Source organism: Sciurus vulgaris (assembly GCF_902686455.1).
Source record: "Sciurus vulgaris genome assembly, chromosome: 15".
Lineage (NCBI taxonomy): Eukaryota > Metazoa > Chordata > Mammalia > Rodentia > Sciuridae > Sciurus > Sciurus vulgaris.
Window position 1 is genome coordinate 62,240,516 of NC_136476.1, and position 15,716 is coordinate 62,256,231.

Genomic DNA, 15,716 nt, shown 5'->3' on the forward strand with positions numbered 1-15,716 from the left:
AAGTACATCATTGCATGGAAAGAAAGGGGGAAAAAAAGGGAAGGAAGTCATGATTGCTTTTTAGCATAAAAATTTAATGATGCATTTCATACATTTCTATAGAGTAGCTGTGTAGCTGTTTTAGTCAGCTTTTGCATTGCCGTGACCAAAATATCAGATGAGAACAACTTAGAGGAGGAAAAGTTTATTCTCGTTCACAATATCAGAAGTCTCATAGGCAGTCAACTCCATTGCTCTGAGACTAAGGTGAGGCAGAGCATGCTGGGGGAAGGGCATGGTGGAAGAAGGCTGTCCCCTTCTTGGCAGCAAGGAAGATGCACCATTCCAGGGCCCTCCTCCAATGACCCACCTCCTCCAGCTCTGCTCCACCTGCCTACAGTTATCACCCAGTACATTCAAACTAAGATGGACTGATTAGGTTACAGGTCTCACAAGTCAATCATTTTACCTTTGAATACTCCTGCAGAAACACAGGAGTTTCTACCAAACCCATAACATTCTTCCCCCAGTCCTAACAATTCATGTCCATCTCACAACGCAAAATGCATTTAATTTGACTGGGTGCAGTGGCACACACCTACAATCCTAGCAGGTTGGGAAACTGAGGTAGGAGGATCACAAGTTCAAAGCCAACCTCCACAACTTAGTGAGGCCCTAAGCAACTTAGCAAGCCCCTGTCTCAAAATTTAAAAATTAATTATAAAAGTGTAGGGCTGGGGTAAAACCTCTGAGTTTAATCCACGATATTTACAAAAAGGCATTTAATTCATCTCCAATAGTCTCATGGTCTCAACAGTTTTATTATACCCCAGAATCCATATCAAAAATCTCATTTGAAGACTCAAGGCAAACTTTAGTCTTTGAGCCCCTGTAAAAACCAAAAGTAAATTGCATGTAATCACATATATCCAATATACAGTGGCACAGAGTAAACATTTCCATTTCAAAAGGGAGGAATAAGGAGCAAAAGAAAAAGGAACAGGGCCAAAGCAAGGCTAAAAGTCAGTCAGGCGATTGGTAGGCACCTATCATCCGCCATTTGCCTGCCTCTTGCCTGTCCATTGCCTGCCTTACACCTATCCATCACCCACCGCATGAGGTTCACCTCCCAATTATCTGACAAGAGTCAGAAAACTGATCGCCAACTGCCAGTGGAGCACCAGCTGCCTGCTGTTGCCTGGAAGTTCACTGTTACAGTACCTGCAGGTTTGATTACACGTGGCTGCTGCCATTTTGAGACAACAGCCAGGCCCCGTAGGACCCCTGGTCAGACTGGCTGAGTCCCGTCTCCAGGATCCCTCAGCCTGACCAATCACTCCCTGCCTCTGGGGACTTCACGTCGACTGACTGCTCCCTGCCGCCAGGACCCCCAGACCAACTGACTGTGCACTATCACTGGGACCCCAGACCGACTGATTGCACCAGGCCTCCAGTATCCTGCAACCACACCAAACTCACCTGACCTCCAGGCCCCTGCCTGACCAACCATACCCCACCTCCAGGACCTCCAGCTGACCACATCCACCCCTGAGCTGCAGCTCCCCATTTGCCAACACATTTGGAAGCCAGAGCGACCATCTTGGATAATCCTGGAAGCCATAGCTCTGATCTTTAGGTGGGGCAAATCCCATTCTGAGATACCTGCTGGAGACTGGAAGCTCATTGTCAGGTACCTCTCATGCATCAGGCTACTGAACACTGGGAGGTTTCATTACTATATGACTGTTATACTATAGATTTTCTTTTTTCTCCTTATTGAAAAATTTTAAGTTTTTATTTTTTTACTTTTCTTGCTCTCTTTTCCTTTTGTTTACCTGTTCCCTCAGAGTCTCTTTCTCCCTTTTTGCATGCTAACATCCAATTTCTTTTGATTACACTCTCATCCTATTATCTAGATCTTCTGTATATTCTTTTCTTATACCATTAACAGCTACATTCTATATCCCTCTGTATCCTCTTTGTCCTCCATTAGAAACTGCGACCTTACTGCAAATCTGTTTGTTTTACTGAAGATAATATTTGAACTCATTCTGTTGATTATGACAACATTGTTATTGTCCTCATAGGGGCTATTTGGTCTAGGATTGCATAGTGTCTGAATTGGGCACTGCTAATATTGATCTCCCCTTAAAGTAAAGGTTTTGGAAACCTATAGGGCCACTATAAGCCTATAGGGGGAAATCTGCAGTACCCCAGATCTGCACTGCTAGAGGGGAAGATACATGAACAACATGAGAAAACAAGGGAAGAAAATGATCCAAACAAATCTAGATTCTATATTAATAGAATCCAATGACAGTATGGTAGAAGAAATGTCAGAAAAGGACTTCAGATTATACATGATTAAGATGATCCGTGAAGCAGAGGATGAGATAAGAGAGCAAATTCAGGCAATGAATGATAATACCAACAAGCTGAAAGAGCAACTGCAGGAAGCAAAAGATCATTTCAACAAAGAGAGATTCTAAAAAAAAAAAAAAAAAAAAAAAAACCAAACGGAAACCCTTGAAATGAAGAAAACAATAAACCAAATGAAAAACTCAATGGAAAGCATCACCAAAAGACTAGACCACTTGGAAGACAGAACCTCAGACAATGAAGACAAAATATTTAATCTTCAAAATAAAGTTGCCCAAACAGAGAAGATGGTAAGAAATCATGAACAGAATCTCCAAGAACTATGGGACATCATGAAAAGACCAAATTTAAGAATTATTGGGATTGAGGAAGGCACAGAGATACAAATTAAAGGAATGAACAACCTATTCAATGAAATAATATCAGAAAATTTCCCAAACCTGAAGAATGAAATGGAAAATCAAATACAAGAGGCTTACAGAACACCAAATGTACAAAAATCACAACAGATCCACACCAAGGCACATTATAATGAAAATGCCTAACATTCAAAATAAAGATAGGATTTTGAAGGCCACGAGAGAAAAGCAACAGATTACATATAGGGGGAGACCAATACGGATAGCAGCTGACTTCTCAACCCAGACTCCAAAAGCTAGAAGGGCCTGGAACAACATATTTCAAGCTCTTAAAGAACATGGTTGCCAACCAAGAATCCTATACCCAGCAAAACTAACCTTCAGATTTGAAGATGAAATAAAATCCTTCCATGATAAACAAAAGTTAAAAGAATTTACAAATAGAAAGCCTACGCTAAAGAATGTTCTCAACAAAATATCCCATCTGGAGGAAGTGAAAAGTCAGCCAGGCAAACAGATCCTATAACTTTCCATACATCATCTAGGACATGCAGCTGTGAGATGTGCTTTCCAAAGGGCTTAGGTAGCCCCACCCCTTTGGCCTTTCCTATTTCAGTGCATGTGGCCTCTCTTTTAGCTTGGTTCTTTCTACAGCCAGCAACTTTCTTTGGCAGTCCACAGTATTGGCATCTCTTAATTCTTAGGATCTCCATTCTAGGTTCAGCTTCACCTTCACAACTTTATGCATTGTCCTCTAGGGGATGCCCACAGAGACTCTAACCCTGCTACACTTTGTCTGGCCTCCTAGGTCTTTCTTTGAAATCTCAGTGGAAGCCTCCATGACCCCTTATTTTCAGCATCTTGTATTCCTGCAGAACCAGCACCACATGGACAATAAGAAGCTCTGCTACCACTCATGCACTACATGGACCCCCTGTAATCATGGATGAAGTGGTCTCTGAGTGCCTGCATAGCTTAGCATGATGAAACAACTTCCTAGGCTCCCCTGTGCAAGTAGGGCACCCCCATGATCTCTTCTCAAAGGAATTTTCCTTTATACACTGAAGATTGCAGATGGCTGTGATCTTGCAAATTTCTGAGATGCCCTCAAAACATCTTTTCTAGTATCTCTGAAAGTACTTAGAATCTCTTTAGACTCTATAATCTCTTTAACAAGCATACCTTTCTTGGTTCCAGTTTTACATGTACTTTTCCAGCCAAATAGCAAGAATTGAAATCCTGTGGCTCTACTTCTTGTTCCTGAGTCTCCCAGTAAGCCTGGCTAAAAGCTGCCAGCTAACTGAATTCTGTCCTGCTTTGAAATTTCCTCTGCCAGACTAATCACCTCTAAATTTAGCCTCATACAAATTCTTAGGACAAGGAAAAAAGGTAGACAAGTTTTTTACCAGATTATAACAAAAATGACCTGTATTCCATTTGCAGTAGAGTCCTTATTTCCCTCTGAAACCTCATGAGCCATCCTGCATCCCTATCAGCCCTCTAGTTCTTCTGAACTCCCACCAGAACTGCCCATTAAGCTCTGCTTACAACATTCTAAGACTTTTCAAGCTTGAAGTTTCAAACTTTTCCAAATTCCTCCTACAAACCATTTCCTAAGGCTTCTGAACTACATGGTCAGGTGAGTCACAGCAATGATCCCACTCTTGGTACCAATTTCTGTTCTAGTCAATTAATCCTGACTCTAACCTCTAAATATTCTTGTGCAAACAGAAAACTTTAAGGGACAACTTATATCAAAATCATAACAATAGCCGTACTGACCATCTCATAAAATTTATATACCGGTGCAGAAAAAGAGAAGGAAAAATAATTAACCAGAGAATACTTATAATCTCCTCTTGGATAATAGTTTTAAAGTCTTTTCTGCGAGTCAAATTTTGTCTCCCAAATATTCCTATGTTGAAGTCATAATCATCAGTACTTTAGAATATGGCCTTATTTGGAAATACAGTCATACTAGAGTCCTTGCAGATTTAATTAATTATGAGGAGGTCATACTAGAATAGTGCAAACCCTGATCCAATGTGACCGGTGTCCTTATAAAAAGGAAAAATCTGCACACAGAGACAGAGACAGGGAGAACTCCATGTAAAGATGAAAGAAAGGACTGAAGTGATACTTCTTCAAACCAAGGACTGCTAAGCATGCCTGCAAACCACCAGGAACAGGAGCGGAGGCAGGGAACAGCTTCTCTTGCCCTCAGAAGGAGCCGACCCTCAAACAGGACTTCCAGTCTGTACAACTATTAAGGCTATCAGTTTCTGTTGTTAAGAAGACCCCAGTTTATGGTACTTTGTTATGACAGCCCCAGAAAACTAATCCACCTTCTTTGGCATCATTAGAAACAGCATTGTGTGATTCGACAAGCCACCTTCCCTGCTCAGCCCCACTGAAGCCATGCTATGGAACAGGCCTGAGTCTGCTCTGGCTGAAGCTTTGAAAATCACTTACCTCAGAAACCAACTCTGTGTCCTATCTTGCTCTCTCGTGACCACGCAAAGCAGCAAGTTACCACTGCACCTTCACATGGAGCTTCTCTCTATTTACCATTGCCCATAGGCAATGGCAAAGCAAGGCAGCTTTCGACAGGTACATTGTAAGAGACACTGTTAGGAACAAAGCCTCTGCTTATTTCTGTTCCCCACGGCAACCAGCTCAACGCTGAGCACATAACTATTTCCTAGTATTTCATTCTTGATATAAGACATTAACTATGCTCTTTAACAGTTTACATTGTTTTAAAAATATTTTTAATAAAACTTAAACAACCTTTTTTTTTTTTTCTATTTGTGAATGTCAGTAAGTATAGGGAGAAAAACCACTGAATTTCTCTTCTGGAGAAAGCAGTTGTGTAGGCAGCCTCAAAGACAAGCATGTCTTTTCTGCCATCTAGTGGCAGTATAGGATTATAACATCCTAGACCTTCCCCTCGCCCCTGGCTTCAGGGAGGGATACTTGACAAAAACTCTGTTTCAATCTTTCCAAAGAGATAGTCAAAACTATGCTTAGAAAAATGCAGTAGTACAGAGTTCAGATACGTATCTGCATCTCTAGACGTACACAGAGCAGGCAAATGCAGCCTTTCCGTGCCTGCTACCTGTGCCTGTTTGCAGGAGCATGACTTTTTGGATGAAATATTCACTCACTTAACAAATCTCTACTTGGTCACTACTGCATTCCAGTTACTGTAATAGTAATCCAAAATAGAATAGGACACCTGTTTCACAAAATAGATCATCATGTGACACAAGAGAGCCAGACCTAACAGGTCTATTTTAAAAAACATATTCTGCCCTTGCTGTATAAGTTTCACTCCACTGTGGTTATTCTTTTCACTAATATGGCTTCTTCCCACCCCCATCCATTTGGATCTTCTAGTGCTTAGATCTCATTTCCCATGACTTTCACACTTTTTGGCTCTGCCCCAAGATCCTGGTTCAGGCAGTAAACTACTTTTTGTTTCAGTGATTTATTTGACTCCACTTCTTTCATTTTGTTCCTTGGAAATGTTTTCTAGACATATTTTTTTTATTCTGGCTTCCATACTGTCCTTAGAGAATTCTGACCAACTGAAAATTATACTTGGAACCAAAAAAGATACTACTACATCAAAACCATCCCACCTTGAGGCTCCTGTGAACTGGGTTGGAGACAATGCCTGCTGTCTAGGTGGAAAACGCAGGGAAAAATCACAATTCTGTGCACCCCACTTTCAACCACGACCACTACACCAGCTCTAGAAAAGCACCAGAAAATGTATTAGATGGCTGTGCTCCCTGGTACCAAGGGAGAAACTCGCTACTTGGAGGGAAGATCAGTATGGATTTTGGTGGCTGGGTAACCTGACAGAGCTCCAAACCTGTCCCCAAATTCAAGTACGAGCCTTAATAACAGACCATGTTCCTGAAGAAGTGTGAAATGCCCAGTTCCAAGTCAATGCCAAGTCAACATAGCCTCTGCTATGGACTGGATTTTGTTTCCCAAAGTCCATTTGTTGAAGGCCTGACCCCCATTACTTCAGAATGTAATATATTCAGAGATAAGGTCTTTGAAGAGGTGACTAAGTTAAAGTGAGGTCTTTAGAGAGGGATATGATCCAACTGGACTAGAGTCCTCATAAAAGGAGGAAACGTGGGGACGCACACACAGAAGTGACCATGAAGATGTGAACACACCAAAAGGAGACTGTTGTCTATAAGCATGGAGGGAGGCCTCAGAAGAAACCCACCTTGTTAACATCCTGACCTTTGAGTTCTATTCTCCATAAGAGTGAGAAAATAAATACCTGTTGTTTAATCTACCTAGGCTGTGAAAATTTATTATGGCCACCCTAACAAACAAACACAGTCTCCTGCACAATAATTCTAATGCCCTTTCTCCACTAGAAAACTTGAAATAATCCATGGATATCTTCAGTTTTATTAGCAATCTTACTTCTTAGAAGATAAAGTTGTCTTTCCCTTGATCCTGAGTCATCTTTGGGAAAGTAGGATGATTTCTCAGTCAGAATTATTCCACCCAGGAATGAACAATTGTTTTCTTCCTCACCCCGCATATTGATCAGATCACTTCCCTCCAGATGTAACCATGCAAGCAGATCTTTTGGATTACTGAAATGAGCATCCAGGTTCCCTGTGTCCTTTATCAATATGCCTCAGGTGTTGTGCCCAGGAACTTCTAAAGTGAGTCAAAACAGGGCATTACTTAAGCACCTTCTAGGCCAGATTATAAATCTTGGCTGAGAGCTCATTTTAGTATTTTCCCAGTTCTCTCAAACTGTGTTCATCTGTGTTGTTCTCCTTGAATCGAGTTATGTTATACCATGAACAGCAGATGACGCCATAGCCCAAGAGATACATATCGCTGAATGACTTACTATACCAGGACTCCAAATCTTCCCTTTATTTGATAGTCTTAAGTCATTTTCATTCCCATCTCCAAATCACACCAAAGTGATTCATGATCCAGTTACACCGGTCTACTTATCTTTTCCTAAACATGAATGACATTTTACAACTTCAAGTTTAAATACATGCTATTATCCTTGCCTGGAATACTTTTCTTTCAGTTATTCATTGGGCTGTTCTTAACTTTCCCAATTCAACTCTGGTAGCAATTCTTCCATGATGTTCCTTGTAATCCATTCCCAGACCACAGTGAAATTATTCCCGTACCCCCAAGCCTGAAGAAAACTTCTGCCATTGCACTGTATTTTCCTGTTAAATGAGGGGATGACCAGAGAAGGGTCTGTATCTTTCTTATTTTCTTATCTCTAGCACCTACCCAGCAATTCAAATTAGGTGCCCATTAATTAAGTGATTTATTAATTGAGCAGATAAAAAGCAGAAGAAACATGGTCTTTGGTTATTTGCTTGGTTGGGTTTTTATCATTTTTTTTTTTTTTTTTTTTTAAATTTGGTGGTGTTGGAGTCATTGGAGTGAGAATATTAGAAATGGTGGTTTTGCGATGCCTGGGTCATCTAAGCAAAAAAGACCCTTTAATTTAACAGCATCTGTGACCACTGCTGTCCTCACCTGGAGTTTCACACGACACAGATGTGCCCATGACAAATACATATGGTTCTACTTCATCTATTTCTTTCTTTTTTTTTTTTTTTTTTGTGCTGGGGATTGAACCCAGGGCCTTTTTCTTATGAGGCAAGCACTCTACCAGCTGAGCTATATCCCCAGCCCCTTCATCTATTTCTTTAGCATCATTGCTTTTAAAGAGGACATTTGATTTTTTCTTCTGTATCAGATAAGCTTTCAGTTTGTTATGCCACCACTAGAGATGGACGCATAAGTTACAGCATGCTATTGCTAGAAAATCCCAATTCATTTAACCTTACAATTTTATTACCTCTTCCTAATTCCCTCTGTAGCACAATAGCATACCCAACTCTCTAGTTTAAATGACCCTGGCTTTTTTGTGAGTCCTCAATACTAGAGCGTACAAGTCAATATTTGCATATTTAGTTCATCTCAGGTACAGGTCCAGACCACTGTCCACCACTCCAGGACAGTGCCTCTATCCTCCTACTGTTTCTTAGAGTGGACAGCCAGCATGTGTTTCAGATGTTACTTTCTGCTCTTCCTTGCTCTTTAACTCAGTACTGGATTACCACAGTTTCAAATCTTAATCACCTAACATTTTTCAAAGAGATTTGATGGTCATGAGTCCGCCCAAGACCACACCTGCCTTTCACTTTCCGGAATCCACACCTAGGCTACAGCTCCCCAGGGTGTTTGGAGCCTGGTGTGGACAACTTGAACTATTCCTGAGGGGGTGGCCACCATCTTTGGGTGGGGTGGCTCCCTTCCTGAGAGACCTGCAGGAGAATGAGGGTTCTTTGACAGGTACCTCACTCTCATCAGGATACTGGGGACGGGGAGGTTTGAATGGTGGATGATTATTGTACCATAGACTTTTTAAAATTTTTTAAAGTATTTATTTCTTTATTTTCTCACTTTCTCTATTTTTCTTTTGTTTACCTGATTCCAGAGTCTCTTTCTCCCTTTTCTCATCCTAATGACCAACTTCTTTTGATCTTGCTCTCACTCTTCCTATGATCTAGTACCTCTGTATACTCACTTATTATCCCATTAAAAGTTACATCCTACACCCCTCCCCATCCTCTCTGTTCACCATTAGAAATTATAGAGCTCATTGCAAGCCTATTGGCTATGCTATAGATAATATAATTAATCTCATCCTGCTTATTACAATACTATTAACATCTTCATAGGGGCTATCTTGTTTAGGGCTGGATATTGTTTGTCTTGGGTGCTGCTAATATTGATCTCCCCTTCAAAGGAGAGGTATTGTAATCCTGCAGGGTCACAATGAGCCTACAGGGGAGAAGATGCAATACCTCAGATCTTCACTGCTAGAGGGGAAAATACAAGAACGACATGAAAAAACAGGGGAAGAAAACGTCCTTAACAAACCAAGATGCTATTTTAATAGAATCCAATGACAGCATGGCAGTAGAAATGACAGAAAAGGATTTTAGCATGTACATAATTAAAATGATTCATAAAGCAAAGGATGAGATAAGAAATCAAATGCAGTCAATGGATGATTACTCCAATAAAGAGTTAAAAGAGCAAATGCAGGAAGCAAAAGAGCATTTCAATAAAGAGATTGAGATTCTGGAAAAAAAATAGAAATACTTGAAAGGAAAGAAACAATAAATCAAATTAAAAACTCAATAGAAAGCATTACCAACAGACTATAACTCATGGAAAACAGAATCTCAGACAATGAAGACAAAATATTTAATCTTGAAAATAAAGTTGACCAAACTGAGAAGATGGTAGGAAATCATAAATGGAATTTCCAAGAATTATGGGATATCATTAAAAACAACCAAACTTATGAATTATTGGGATTGAGGAAGGCGCAGAGTTACAAACCAAGGGATTGAACAATCTAGTCAATGAAATAATATCATAAAATTTCCCAAACCTGAAGAATTAAGTGGAAAATTAAATACAAGAGGCTTACAGAACACCAGGTACACAAAATTACAACAGATCCACACCAAGGCACATTATAATGAAATTGTCTAATATACAAAATAAAAATAGGATTTAAGGACTGGGAGAGAAAAGTGTCAGATTACATATAAAGGGAAACCAACACAGATATCAGCAGTTCAGCCCAGACCCTAAAAGCTAGAAAGACCTGGAACGATATATTCAAACTCTGAAAGAACAACCAAGAATCTTATACCAAGCAAAATTAACCTTCAGATTTGATAAGGAAACAAAATCTTCCCATAATAAACAAAAGTTAAAAGAATTTACAAATAAAAAGCCTACACTACAGAACATACTCAGCAAAATATTTCATGAGGAGGAAGTGAAAAACAAGAATACAGTTAGCAAAGGGAGGAACTACCCTAAAGGAAAAGCAAATCAAAGGAGAAACCAAGTCAAGTTCAAAACCAAAAATAAGCCAAAATGACTAGGAATACAAATCATATTTCAATAATAACCCTGAATGTTAATGGTCTAAACTCATTAATCAAAAGACATAGACTGGCATATTGGATTAAAAAGCAAGACCCAACAATATGCTGCCTTCAAGAGACTCATCTCATAGAAAAAGACATCCACAGACTAAAGGAGAAAGGATGGAAGAAAACATACACATGGATTCAGAAAAAAAATCAGGGGTCTTCATCCTTATATCAAATAAAGTGGACTTCAAAGTTAAGTTAGTCAGAAGGGATAAAGAAGGACATGCCATACTAATTCAGGGAACCATAAACCAGAAAGACATAATGATTTTAAATATTTATGCCCCAAACAATGGAGCAACTATGTACATCAAACAAACCCTTCTCAATTTCAAGAATCAAATAAATCACAACATAATACTACTGGGTGACTTTAAACATTGCTCTCACCACTAGATAGATCCTCCAAACAAAAACAAAACAAAGAAACTAAGGAATTAAATAATACAATCAATGATGTAGACATAGCATAATATTCTCTAATCTTATCAATTTATCTGCAAATGCTATAATATTATTCTTCTTTATGGTTGAATAATATTCCATTGTGTATACACACCACAGTTTCTTTATCCATTCATCTGTTGAAGGGCATCTAGGTTGGTTCCACAATACAGCTATGTGAATTGAGCTGCTATAAACATTTATGTGGCTGCATTACTGTAGTAATGCTAATTTTATGTCCTTTGGGTATAAACTGAGGAGTGGAATAACTGGGTCAAAAGAAAGGTCCATACCAAGATTTCTGAGGAATCTCCACAATGCTTTCCAGAGTGGCTGCACCAATTTGAAACTCCACCAGCAATGTATAAATGTGCCCTTGTCCCCACATCCATGCCAACATCTATTATTGTTTGTGTTCTTGATAGTAGCCATTCTAATTGGAGTGAGATGAAATCTCAGAGTTTTTTAATTTTCATTTCTCTAATTACTAGAGATGTTGATCACTTTTGTTAATCGCCCATATGTCTTCTTCTATAAAGTGTCTGTCCAGTTCCCTGGCCCATTTGTTGATTGGGTTCTTTGTATTTTTGGTGTAAAGTTTTGTAAGTTCTTTATAAATTTTGGAGATTAGTGCTCTCTTTGAAGTGCATGTGGAAAAGGTTTTCTCCCACTCTGTAGGCTCTCTTCACATTATTGATTGTATCTTTCACGGAGAAAAAGCTTTTTAGTTTGAATCCATCCAATTTATTGATTCTTGCTTTGATTTCTTGTGCTTTGGGAGTCTTGTTAAGAAGTCTGAACCTAAGCTAAGTGACATAAGCTAATCCCCAAAAAACCAAGGCCGAATGTTTTCCCTGATAAGTAGAGGATGATATATAATGGGGGTGGGGGGTGGGAAGGAGAGAAGAATGGAGGAACTTTAGATTATGTAGAGAGAAATGAGAGGGCGGAGGTGGGTTAAAAGCGGTGGACTGAGACAGACATCATGACCCTATGTACTTGTATGATTACACGAATGGTATGAAACTACATTGTGCACAACCACAGAAATGAAAAGATGTACCCATTTGTGCACAATGAATCAAAATACAGTCTGTAAAAATAAAAAGAATAAGAAAAAAAGAAAGAAAAATGATGTAGACTTAATGGATATATAGAGAGTATTTCAACCATCAGCGAGCAAATAAACTTTCTTCTCAGCAATTCATGGATCCTACTCCAAAATAGACCACTTGCTATGCCAAAAAGCAGCCATTAGTAAATACAAATAAGTAGAGAGACTACTTTGTATTCTGTCAGATCGTAATGGAATGCAATTAGAAATCAATGATAAAATAAAAAGCAACAACTACTCCAACATCTGGAGACTGAACAGTATGCTATTGAATGATGCAATGATAGCAGAAGACACCAGAGAGGAAATAAAAAAAATGCTTCGAGGTAAATGAGAACAATGATACAACATATCAAAATCTCTGGAACTGCTATGAAAGCAGTTCCAAGAGGAAAGTTCATTGCATTGAGATCATACATAAAATAATAAAAAGTAAGCAACTAAATGACCTAACATTACATCTCAAAGCCCTAGAAAAAGAAGAATAGATCGACACCAAAAACAGTAGAAGACAGAAATATTTAAAATCAGAGCTGAAATCAATGAAATTGAAACAAGAGAAACAATTCAAAAAATTGACAAAACAAAAGGTTGGTTCTTTGAAAAACTAAACAAAATTGATAAACCCTTAGTCACACTAACTAAAAGAAGGAGAGAGAAAAGTCAAGTTATTGGAATTCATGATGAAAAGGGAAAGACCATAATAGACACTATTGAAATACATACCACAATTAGAAGCTATTTTGAAAATCTATACTGCATCAAAATAGAAAATACCATCAAAGACATTGACAAATTTTTAGAGACATATGATCCTCCCAAACTGAATCAGGAAGACATACACAATTTAAACAAATCAATTTTAAGCACCAAAATAGATTAAAAGCCTACCAACCAAGAAAAGCCCAAGACCAGATGGATTCTCAGCTGAACCCTACAAGGCTTTAAAGAAGAAAAAATACCAATATTCCTCAAAGTTTTCCAGTATATACAGTATATAGAAAAAGAGGGTACCCTTCCAAACTCATTCTATCACTGTGATACCAAAACCAGACAAAGACATAACAAGAAAAAAACACTTTTAGACCAGTATCCCTGATGACCATAGATGCAAAATCCTTAAGAAAATTGTGACAAATCACATACAAACACATATTAAAAAGATAATGCACCATGATCAAGTAAGGTCTATCCCAGGGATGGAAGGTTGGCTCAACATCTAGAAATCAATAAACATAATTCATTGCATTAATAGACTTACTGTTAAGAATCATATGGTTATTTCAATAGATGCTGAGAAAGAATTTGATAAAATACAGCACCCCTTCATTCTCAAAATACTAGAAAAAATTGGGGTAGTAGGAACACACCTCAACACTGTGAAGACTATCTATGCTAAGCCCACAGCCAACATCATTCTTAATGGAGAAAAAGTGAAAGCATTCCTTCTAAAAACTGGAACAAGACAGGGATGCCCTCTTCCACCACTTCTACTCAACATTGTTCTTGAAACACTAACCAGAGCAATTAGACAGACCAAGAAATTAAAGGGATATGAATAGGAAAAGAAGAACGCTAACTTCACTATTTGTTGATGACATGATTGTATATTTAGAGGATTCAAAGAACTCCACCAGAAAACTTCTAGAACTAATAAATGAATTTCAAAAGTAGCAGGATATAAAATCAATATGCATAAATCTAATGCATTTCTATTCATAAGTGATGAATCCTCTGAAAGAGAAATTAAGAAAAACACTCCATTCACAATAGCCTCCAAAAAAATAAAATAAAATAAAATACTTGGGAATTAATCTAACAAAAGAGGTGAAAGACCTCTACAATGAAAACTACAGAACATTAAAGAAAGAAATTGAAGAAAACCTTAGAAGATGAAAAGATCTCCCATGTTCTTTAATAGACAGAATTAATATTGTCAAAATGGCCATTCTACCAAAGGTGCTATACAGATTCAATGTAATTCCAATTAAAATCTCAATGATGTACCTCATAGAAATAGAGAAAGCAATCATGAAATTCCTCTGGAACAATAATAGCCCTCGAATAGCCAAAGCAATCTTGAGGAAAAAGAGTGAAGCAGAAAGTATCACAATACCAGACCTTAAACTGTACTACAGAGCAATAGTAACAAAAACGACATGGTTTTGGCACCAAAATAGACAAGCAGACCAACGGTTCAAAATAGAAGACACAGACACAGACCCACATAAATAGTTATCTCATACTAGACAAAGGTGCCAAACATATACAATGGAGAAGATAGCCTGTTCCACAAATAGTGCTAGGAAAACTGGAAATCTAGTAAAGACAGTAAAATGAAATTGAACCTCTATCACTCACCCTGCACAAAACTCAACTCAAAATGGATCAAGGACCTAGGAATTAGACCAGACACCCTGCACCAAATAGAAGAAAAAATAGGCCCAAATCTTCATCATGTTGACTTAGGACCAAACTTCCTTAACAAGATCCCCAAAGCACAAGAAATCAAAGCAAGAATCAGTAAATGGGATGGATTCAAACTAAAAAGCTTTTTCTCAGTGAAAGAGACAATCAATAATGTGAAAAAAGGGCCAACGGAGTGGGAGAAAACTTTTTCCACATGCACTTCAGAGAGAGCACTAATCTCCAAAATTTATAAATAACTTACAAAACTTTACACCAAAAATACAAAGAACCCAATCAACAAATGGGCCAGGGAACTGGACAGACACTTTATAGAAGAAGATATATGGGCGATTAACAAAAGTGATAAACATCTCTAGTAATTAGAGAAATGAAAATTTAAAAACTCTTGAGATTTCATCTCACTCCAATTACAAAGGCTATTATCAAGAACACAAACAATAATAGATGTTGGCATGGATGTGGGGACAAGGGCACACTTATACATTGCTGGTGGAGTTTCAAATTGGTGCAGCCACTCTGGAAAGCATTGTGGAGATTCCTCAGAAATCTTGGTATGGACCTTCCTTTTGACCCAGTTATTCCACTTCTCAGTTTATACCCAAATGACTTAAAATAAGCATACTACAGTAATGCAGTCACATAAATGTTTATAGCAGCTCAATTCACATAGCTGTATTGTGGAACCAACCTAGATGCCCTTCAACAGATGAATGGATAAGGAAACTGTGGTGTGTATACACAATGAAATATTATTCAGCCATAAAGAAGAATAATATTATGGCATTTGCATATAAATGGATGGAATTGGAGAATATCATGCTAAGTGAAATAAGCCAAGTCCAAAAAACCAAAGGTTGAATGTTATCCCTTATAAGTGGATGATAATGATGGGGTGGGGGAGTGGGAGGTAAGAGAAAAATAGAGGAACTTTAGATTATGTAGAAGGAAGTGAGAGGGAAGAGGCAA